The sequence below is a fragment of the Pteropus alecto genome, unplaced genomic scaffold (assembly GCF_000325575.1).
Source record: "Pteropus alecto unplaced genomic scaffold, ASM32557v1 scaffold12, whole genome shotgun sequence".
In the NCBI taxonomy this organism is placed as follows: Eukaryota; Metazoa; Chordata; class Mammalia; order Chiroptera; family Pteropodidae; genus Pteropus; species Pteropus alecto.
In genome coordinates, this window is record NW_006432669.1 from 5,859,890 (window position 1) to 5,871,118 (window position 11,229).

Consider the following 11,229-nt stretch of genomic DNA (forward strand, 5'->3'; position numbering starts at 1 on the left):
CTAACATTCACTCAAAATGGATCAATGACCTAACTATAAGACATGAAACAATAAATTATATAGAGTAAAACAGAGGTACTAAACTTATGGACCATGGTTTAAAGAGGATTTTATGAATTTAACCTCAAAGGCAGGAGAAGTGAAATAAAAAATAAATGAATGGGACTATATCAAACTAAAAAGCTTCTGCACAATAAAAGAAACCATCAACAAGACAAAGAGGCAACCAATTGAATGGGAGAAGATACTTGAAAACACCGCCTCCAATAAGAGGCTAATATGCAAAATATATAAAGAACAGCAAAAAAAACACACACACACACAAAATCAACAATCCAATTCAAAAATGGACAGGGGACCTGAACAGACACTTCTCTCAAGAAGACATGCAAATAGCCAACGGATATATAAAAAGATGTTCAACATCACTAGCTATTAGGGAAATGCAAATCAAACCCACAATGAGATACCACCTGATAAGAATAGCTATCATCAACAGGAAAAGTAATAACAAGTATTGGAGAGATTGTGCGGGCAAAAGGAACCCTCATACATTACTGGTGGGAATGTAAATTGGTACAGCCATTACAGAAAACCATATTGAGCTTACTCAAAAAATGAAGACTAGAATTACCATATGACTCAGCAATCCCTACCCTGATGTTCACTGCAGCACTATTCATGGTGGCCAAGACATGGAAACAATTGGTGTCCTTTGATAGATGATTGGATAACATTTTTTTTTTCTGAAAATTTCTTTTTTTTATGGACCATTTTGCATTTACTTTGCTTTTTACTTCCTGTAGAGCAGTTTAAAATTAAAAACCAAGTATTCAGTGACACTGCTGACTTATGAATAACTCTGAAGTATTTAACCTCGTGTCAGATAAAGCAAATTCATTATCTGTACTACGTAGCTCTATGGTCAAATGCATTGAGAATATACATCACAAAATGAAATTATTTTTGCCTAACTTTTAGGCAATTTCTAAAGGCTAGTGAATTCTTTAGTTAAAGTAAAATGTTAATGTAAAATTTTCAAGTGTTAGAGAAAAATACACTCTATGAGCAAAGGACACTATTGCACTATCTGTATAAAATGTTTGTGATTTATCTCAGATAGACTTGCTGTCAAAGGAGGACTGTACTAAAATAATTCCCTATAAAAAAGAATACACGCAAGAAGAAATGCCTATTTTACATACCAATAAAAAGTTTGGAGGGGTGACATCTTGAATGTGGAAGGGAAGCAATAAAATAATCTCTTAGATTTTCCATTTGCATAAATTATACCACAGAATGTTTCCTATGTGATGGTAGATGTGCATTCAACTGTAAGTTAACAGTTATTACTATGGTAAAATTGTACCATTTGTAGTTATATAATACAGGAGAAAAATGACTGAGGTGTAGAATACCACACACTACTGAGTACCAATTTATTATTTCATCCATGAAAAGACTTGAAATAATAGAGCAGTGAGATAGGATGGAGCATAAGATTAATTTTGTGAGGAATTATGAAATTAAATGGAATCCATAGAAACACAATGATACTTAGTAACAGAAGTAAATAAATAAATTATGTTGAAGTTTAGATGTAAATTAGTGAATTAGTAAATTAAAATCCTTGTTAATTTAGTTTCCTGAATATAATGACATTTTTATGATGGCATTCAGATCACAAAATAAAAAAAGAGATTTGGCCAGCCTGATACTTTAGACTCACATGAGTTCAAACATAGATGTAGTGATTTTCTGTAAATAATAAAATTTTATAAAACTATAATATGTGTGAGCTATGTGTGGCAGCAGCAAGTGTGAGAAGCCTACATTAATTAGCAATGCCTGTAGTGAAAATGAGTGAGAGAATTCACACTATTTTTTCCAGAGATAATTTATCTGAAAATATGATTTATCCACAGTATTCTCAAGTACATTTGAGTCTGTATTAAGTTTTTACTCAAGCAAGGGTATATGGATATTTAAAAGATCATTTCAGAAAACACCAAATTGGAGGAATACCACAATTACAGTGGATAAAGGTGAGAGAAGTTTTGTAAATTTGCATGTGTTTATATATATTAAAGAAGAGAAACTTTTTTAACAATATTGTTAATGTTCAATAAGGTCTTCATAGGTAAGATATCTAAGATTATTATATAATAATTTCAATTAAATTTATGCCCAGAAAGTTTAAGATAAAAGCAATTCCCAATTGGGGGGTGATGTAGAATACATTACATTTTTTAAAAAATTCTAAATTATTTGGGAAAGGCCAGCATAAGTAGAGTAATGGTATAAAAAGTATTAAAAAAGGATGTAAGTGAAACAAATGGGGTAACCCCAGGATGAGAAACTATAAGGAACGCCACCCTCCTCAGGGAAGGAAAAATAATAGGAATGCTTTCCAGAGCCAAATGATCCCTGACATTGAGGCTTCTGGAACATTTGCAGATACTCTGGCTATTGCAATCACCACTGTTGAAGTTTTACTGGAGCCAAAAGTAGTCTAGAGTCTCACTATGCTGATTGGGCCTTTCGGTGTCAAATTGCCCAAAGCTTTTTACTGTTACTGTTACTGCAGAAGCCAGTCTATGGACACTCTGCTACTGAGATTTATGTGCTCACTGTTGCTGCTGTCACTGAACCAAGTCCATGGCAACTATGTTGCTGGCTAAGGCTGCTGGGAGGTCTTAGGCAAGAAGCACAGGTTGCTCCTACTAGACACATCAACAGGAGGAGAAAGGAAAAACACAATTCTTTCTCTCTTCCTCTCAACTTCAGTGCTTCCCATTAGCTGGCAAGGGAATATGGGTTACGTACTTTTCCAGTTTCTAGGCTCCAATGATACAGAGGGAAACAGGTAAAGGCAGATATAGAGATAAGAAACAAAAACAAATAACAAACATACAATGTACAGTGCCTCAATTACATTTGTGAGAATTGAAAATAAATGAGTAATATATTATGGTATTTGAGTTGACTGAATGTTATCTCTAATAAGCTAGAAACCATAGCCGTCAAGAATAGAAATTACATGGTACAGGTTTAAGAAAATAATACAGCTTTATAAAAGATTCAGAAGAGTAAAGGGTCAAAAACCTGAGAGACAAGTTATTCACTATGAATTCTAAAAGAAATCAATATGAAGAATAGAGCAAAGTGAAACAGAATATAGTCAATAATACTGTGATAAGTTTGCACGATGACAGATGATTACTAGAATTCATGGGGTGATCACATTGTAAAGTATAAAAATGTTCAATCACTGTATTGTATACCTGAAACTAATGTAACTAATATAATATTGTGTATCAACTATACTTAAATAAAAAAGAAATCAGATCTAGAAGATGAAGAAAAATCTTCACAGAGTTAAGTCACAAAAAGATAATGGTGCACATACTGGACAATGAGAGATCATGTGATAGAGCAAGGACTTGTCAATTGTGGTCTAGATTATATGAAGCTTTGAAATCTAGAGTGAGGATAAATTCAACTTGAGTCCTGTAATTATTTATACTAAGTAGCTTTATTAATATTCTGCAAAATGGTAGTTCTCATCTTACCTGTTCCATTAACTTCTAACACTTTCTTTATATCCTGTTAAAATTTTTAATAGATCGTATAACCTACTTATCTCTACATATTTTTAAAAAATTATATGAAGCCATATATATAAAAAAGAAATAAAAGTCATCATAAGATGCATTTCATATGTAATAGTGCAGGCATGAGAGTAGTAGAAGATATAATAAAGATATATTAAAGTCCCATGGGTTATGTATTTCCTGTTTGCTCTTCCATATCCAACTCTCCCTTTCCACATTATGCTCACATGCCCCAGAGGAATAGCTCATATAGCATATACCAATGAGCTTCTTTGCTATTTGACTTATACTGGACTTTTTCAATGAAAGGCACCAGTAGAGGTCGGAGGGCTAAAGGAAAGGAGATGGGACATTTATTCTACTGTTTCCATTCCTGAGTTTGTTACATCTCAGTACAGAAGATCATAGGCCTTTCCAAACAACTACAGTGTCCAGGTCACAGTAACTATTCTTTTCTTTGTCCTTTCAGGTCTAGAGTGGTACTGGCACCTTAAATTTATAATCCTTGAATTACTCTATTCTCATTACCCTCTCCTAAAGCCCAATTGACAGTATTGTAAACTTTGAAAACTTATTAAATTCTCTTCCAGTTGCCTACTTTGACTATTCCATCTATTTTTGCTATGTCCTAATAACTCCATATATCTACTTTTAATGACTATCATTGGATTTATGGCAAGAAAGATGCTAGGAAGATATATAACAAAAATAGAAGAAAATGATAGAACAGAGTCATGGCTGAACATGAAAATAAATTTATTAGGATAAGTAATTATAGACGTATTATTTGCATATCAGGGGAAAGTAGAAAAATAACCTTGATTGAAGTAGAGATAACATTCGAAGATACTGTAGATTGTCAAAGTGAAAAAACTAAAGATGTATAATATTCTCATGAATGAATTAGACCTTATTTATTTGCATCAGAATAATTCCCTATAAATTCATGGATAGCATTACAATTTAGAATTAATATTTTAAAATCTTATATATTTCCAAATATATTTGGTTTCAACACTTAAATCAACCTCGGAGAAATTTTATGCCAATAAATTACAGGGAATAGAGGATGAATTATAAAAAGAAAGGGTAGAAAAGGTAATGGGTTGTGGTAGTACAGATTTCTGAAAACATTACTGCATTAGGACAACAAACAAGCAAACCAAAAAAATATATAGATATAGTGAAGATATAAAATGCTATGCTAGAGTGTTTGCTATTAAATTACTAGTTACATTTTTGGAATAATATTCTCAAAATTATGTCAATTCAGTATGTTAAATATGAAACATTTAAAAATAACCTCTTCATTTGAATTATTAGAAAAATTATGTTATAGTTTTTAAAGTGTCAGAATATTCCATAGTACCCTTTACATTTGAAGATATTGCATTTGTTTTCTATATTTGTATACATGCATTAAAATTAAAAGGAAAATATGCAAAAAGAATAAGCCATATACTATAGCCAGAAACAATGGTCGATTTCTCTCCACATATTAGCTCTCGCAGCCCAAACTCATATTTTATATTGTTATGTAATTTCCAAGCTTCTCTCTTTCCATTGTTATCATATAAATTTAATAGAGGCTGCCCTTTTAAATTCAAGAAGGCTAATTATAAGCTATCAGTATGCTAAGCCCTCTATAGTTCTTAACAGAGATATAATATAGAAGGAAAAAATGATTAACAGTTACTCCATATCACCTCATAGAGAAATTTGTGAGGTTTAATTGTATAATGTCTGTAAAGTGTTTCAATTCCTAGGAGTAATCATACATATGCGTAAGGAGGAAAAGGCACTACAGTAAAATTATACCATGTAAGTAGCAATAAAGGTAGGTTTTAGTTGAATTCTGACAGACTAGCAATAGGATACTGATATGAATTGCTCTAAATCTCTTTCAAATGTTATCAGCAAACACTCATATAACTGAGAGCTATTATAGAAAGTATAATAGATTGATAGCATGAGAGAAGCGCAGGTTCAAATTCTTGCTCTTTAGTTATCAGTTGTAGAGCTGTATGCCTGCTGTGGAAACTTTCCAACTCACAGTTTCCTCAGCTATAAAATGATAATAAAAATTCCTCTTTACCTCACAGGCTTTCTGTGAGGATCATATTTTTAAAAAGTTAAGTGAAATTACTTGGAAATCTTCAATGTACTCTATAAATATGTGTTGAAACAAAATCTTTGCCATAAATGAGACAGCTCAAAACAAGAAATATAAGTACGTTTATTCTAAAAATTTTAAAATACATTCAATTTATGTTTATCTCTCTCTCTCTCTCTCTTTTTTTTTTTTTTTTTTTGAGGGAGTCTGGGAACTTAGAATCCCATTTTCCAGGTGTATTTCTATCCCCAAATATCATTGTTATTTCACAGAAAATGAAGATAATCTTTTTCTGGTCTCATCAATCTTCAAATAAAGAGATTCGTTTTATGGGGAACAAACTAGATTATACAAGGGAATATTCCAAAAACAAAACATTCTCTTCCTTAACCTCCATCTCTACCACATACAGAACTATCTTGCTTGAATACTGCAATTACTATTGTAACTATAGCTAATATCAATAAGAGCTGTTATTTTTTATACACACATTTTCTGATAATAAAAATATACTACTGTCAGCACTATAGTTTGAATTAATCTACTCATTTCAATGAAATACTTTCATAGTTACGGCTTTAACATATGTTTCACAATACTAGTGACTGTGTTTGTCTTATTCATTATTGTACCTCAGGTTATTAGCTGTCTTTTAACATGATAGTTACTAATTAAATGTGTTTTGAATGCACAAAGAAAGGATCTGTGTGATCATTCCATACCATTCGTATCAATACTACATAGTCCAAGACTCCATCATATGTTACCTGGAATATTTCAATAACTTCCTAAATTGTCTCTGGATATCTACCTTAGATTTGTGCCTTTGAATTTTTTCCAATTATTAAATACTTGGAAAAAAACTTCTGAATATTTTCTACTTGTCTAATATGCTTTTACCTAGTTTTACCTATATTGTATTCTTTATTTCTCTTATGATTCCTTTTAAAATATAGTTATTTTCTGTTTTGTCTTCTGGTCACTAATCCTGTGCTCTTCTGTATCTAATAATCCATTTTGTTTGTAATTTCAGATGTATTTTTTCAGTTTTAAAGTAAAACTTTGCTTGTGTTTTGTTGATCCAATTTCTCTGTAAAATTATATATCCATTTATTCTTTTGTCTAATTTTTCTTGTAAATAAAATTATGGTTTCTTAAAGTGAATTTCTGCTAACTGCAATATCTAATTTTTCAGTCACTGTGTACAAAATATAATATAGAACCCTCAGATAATGTTATATTCCAAAAGAGATAATTCTATTAGGAAGATATGGTGAAGTGCAAGTCACCTTAATTTTATAAGAGATTGACAAGATTGTGGCTGGCAGCTCCAATCTACATCTGATTTGAGAGTATTTTTAAAGCATGCTTCTATTGAATTTTTGGTTAGAGAATGGAGAAGTTTAATTGCTAAATTCTCAAAAACAGTTAGAAAATTCTTAAATATTATATTTGGATGTTACTTCTGCTCTATTCTTTCTTCCCTCTTAATTCTAAGAGTGGAAGACACAGCTCTGCTCTTTAGGTATTTTCCAGCCCATTTTTCAAGATTCAAGATCCACACCTTAAGCAGTTAAAATATGTCTAATAGTTTGAGGAAGACCAGCTTTTATTTTAAAAGAACCTATATTCTAATGGACATTATTTTATTTGTTTTTTTGCATGGTGAGTGGAGGGTATTGTTGTAAGCACCACAAGACTGCTGGAGATTTCACTCTTACAACAGATGTATTATCATCAAGTCCAACTTCCAGACACATCTACAGAGTTGAGGAGCAGGCAAATTTCTAATGGGAAAAATAGTTTGTGCCTCTGAGTGCCTCAATTTTCCAATTTGTTACTCCAGCCACATACAACCGCTAAAACTTTTGGCAGGTTTGTTTGTTTTTGTTTGTTTGTGTTTGTCTAGCAAAATCTCTCCATCTAGGTCTATGAAATCCTCTCTTTGAAACTAGATATATAAATTCTCCCAGAGGAGGGGAAAAAAAAGCTGGAATACATATGCATTAAATTAGAAAATTTTTCCTCTCCTTGTAATATTTGTTCAGAAAATTCTTGCTACCACAGCACCCTGACTGCAACAAAAATAAACATGTCTATAATTTAATTATCCCTAGTTTTTTAGTGAGAAAATTGGCATTCCCTTATCAACAGCCTCAGTAAGTTAAATAATATCTTAAACATTTTATTTTAAAACTTATTTACAGTTTATTTTTTGAGAGAAAATTTTTCCACATAATGCAATGCAGACACTTTAATATATAATCTGATGAGTTTTGACAACTAAATACCAGTGTAAGAAATAGAATATAATGTCACTTTTAAATAGTTCTTTCATATTACTTCCCAGTAAAATTCTATAGTTCTGTCATATTGTAAATGAGATTATTATTTTGCTCAGCATAATTCATATTATTTATCAATTTTGTTGCATCAATCTGTAGTCCATTTATTTTTTATTTCTGAGTGGTATTATATTTATGAAAATGGCACAATTTGTTTATCCATTTTTCCATTAACAGACGTTTGTGTTATTTCATTTTTAACTATTAATAAGTTGCTATGAGCATTCTCTTGAATGAAAACCAGTAGTGTGATTATATACTTTGTGATTATGTTCCCAAATTTCTTTTCTAATGAAATTATTTTTTTATATTCACATCAATAATATGTAATTGTTCTAGTTCCATATTCATGTAGTAACTTCTCATAATTGTTTTAATTTGCATTTTTCTAATGACTAATGATATCAAGAAATTTTTTTAAATGTTTACTAGCTTGTCACATATTTTCTTTTCTTAAGTGTTTGTTCCAAGTACTTTGCCCACTTTCATGTGTTATTTGTGTTTTATTATAAATTCTGGAATTAAAAAAAATTTGAATATAAGACCTACATCAAATACTTATTGGGTGTATATTTTCTCTCAATTATGGTTTATATATTAATCCTATTTAAAGATTTTTTTATCAGTAGAAGTTTTGTTTTACTTTAAAATTTTTGACATCTATTAGATTGATATTTGCTTTTAGGTTTATTTATTGCTTTAGATTGTCTAAGGATAATTTGCCTATCCACAGGTAATGAAGAACATCTTCTATACATTTATGTATAGGCCTTTGATTAATCTTAAATTATTTTTTCTATACGGTATGAAGTATGTGTTAAAGTTCTTTTTTTTTTTAAATTCATATGAGTACTTAGTTGTTTTATTACCATTTGTTTAAAATAGTTTCATTTACACATTGAATTATTTTGACACCAAATAAAAGTCAGTTTTTTGTATGAGTCCATTCGTTGACTATATTATATTCCATTTATGTATTTGTTTATTCCTAAACCAACACTACACTGTTTGGATCACTATTTGTTTATAATATATGTTGAAGTTAGGTAAGTATTACATCCAAGTTTGTTGTTCTTTTTTGAGACACTTTCAGTTGATAGATAATATCAATTTTAGAATCAGTTTGATAGTTTTTATTTTTTAAAAAGACTGCCATAATAGTGGTTGAAATGATGTTGAATGTATTTATCAATTAGATGAGGATTAATATGTTAACAGTACTGAGACTTCTACTCAATAAAAATAGTGTATCTCTCATTTATTTAGGTGTCTTTGATTTCTCTTGATATCATTTCATAGTTTTCTGTATAAATGCTTTACTCAACTTTTTAACATTTTTCCTTTTTAATTTTCAAACCTAAATTGATTTATTTCTAATGAAATATGATTAATAAAAGTAAATAAATATTAACTTTCATACTTGAACTTGTATCAGGAGATGTTGCTAAATTCACTTAAGATCTTGTCTATTATAATGAAGATTCTTGTAAATTTTAGATATAAAAAATATGATTTGTTAATACAAAAAGTTTTACTTCTTTCTCAATCTATGATTTTTAAAAATTCTTTTATTACGTTTACTAAGATCTTCAGCACAATATTAAATAGAAATGATGAGAGTGGATATTCTTTACCTTGCTTCTGATTTCATGAGAACAGTGCCCAGAATTCTGTCATTAATGTGTATCTTAGAGATCGTTTGGTGTTAATTAGCTGTAGGTTATCAGACCTAAGAAATATCTTCCCATTCTATTTTTTATTTATTTATTTTTATTTATTTAAGTTCAAGTGATTTCTGTTTCTTCTACTCAACAGTGTTGTCCATGCTACTCATGTGGCACTGAGTCTTGCATACTTCTGAATATGGTTTCTAATTTTTTTTTTTATTTTTTTAAGTTTATTGGGGTAATATTGGTTAATACATTTATATAATTTTCAGGTGTACATTATAATTTGACGTCTATATATTCTATTGTGTGATTAACACCCAGAGTCCAGTTTCCTTCAGCTACCATATATTTGATCCTCTTTACTCACTTCACCCTCCCCGAATCCCCTATATTATTTCTAATTTACCCTGTCTACCTCTATCTTCCTCCCCTATCCCCTACACTCTGGTAACCACTAGTTCATTGTCCATGTCCCTGGGTCTCTGTTTGTACTGTTCATTTGTTGCTTTTAGGTTTATATCCCACACATGAGTGATATGATGTGATTTTCAATTTTTTCAGTTTGGCTTATTTTACTTAGCATGATTATTTCAAGGTCCATCCAGGTTGTCGCAAATGGCAGTATTTCATCTTTTCTTATAGCTGAATAATGTTCTATTGTATATATTTACCACAGCTTCTTTAGCCAATCATCTATTGTAGGACACTTTGGTTACTTGTGTCCTGACCACTGTGAATAGTGCTGCTATGAACATTGATGTGCAAATATCTTTTTGGATATGGGTTTTCAACTCTTTGGGGTAAATACCCAGTACAGGGACTGCTGGGTCATATAGTAGATCAATTCTTAGTTTTCTGAAGAACCTCCATACTGTTTTCCATAGTGGCTGTATCAATTTACAGTCCCACCAGCAGTGCATGAGGGTTCCTTTTTCTCCGCATCTTCTCCAACATTTGTTATTATTTGTCCTGTTGATTATAGCTATTCTAACAAGTGTAAGATAGTATCTCATCGTGGTTTTAATTTGCATTTCCCTAATAGCTAGCAATGTTGAGCATCTTTTCACTTATTTGTTGACCATTTGCATGTCCTCTAGGGAGAAGTGTCTGTTCAGGTCCTCCGCCCATTTTTTGATTGGATTGTTTGTTTTGTTTTTTTGTTGTTGTTATTGAATTGTATGAATTCTTTGTATATTTTGGATATTAGGCCCTTACTGGAGGCATTGCTTGGACATGTATTTTCCCACTCGGATAGTTGTCTCTTTACCTTGTTGATGATTTCTTTTGCTGAGCAGACGCTTTTTCGTTTGATGTAGTCCCATTCATTTATTTTAGCTTTTACTTTCCTTGCCTTTGAGGTCAAATTCATAAAATTCTCTTTAAGTCCAAGATACATGAGTTTAGTTCTTATGTTTTATTCTACGCAATTTGTTGTTTCTGGTCTTACATTCAGATTCTTAGTCCATTTTGAGTTAATTATGGTTTCT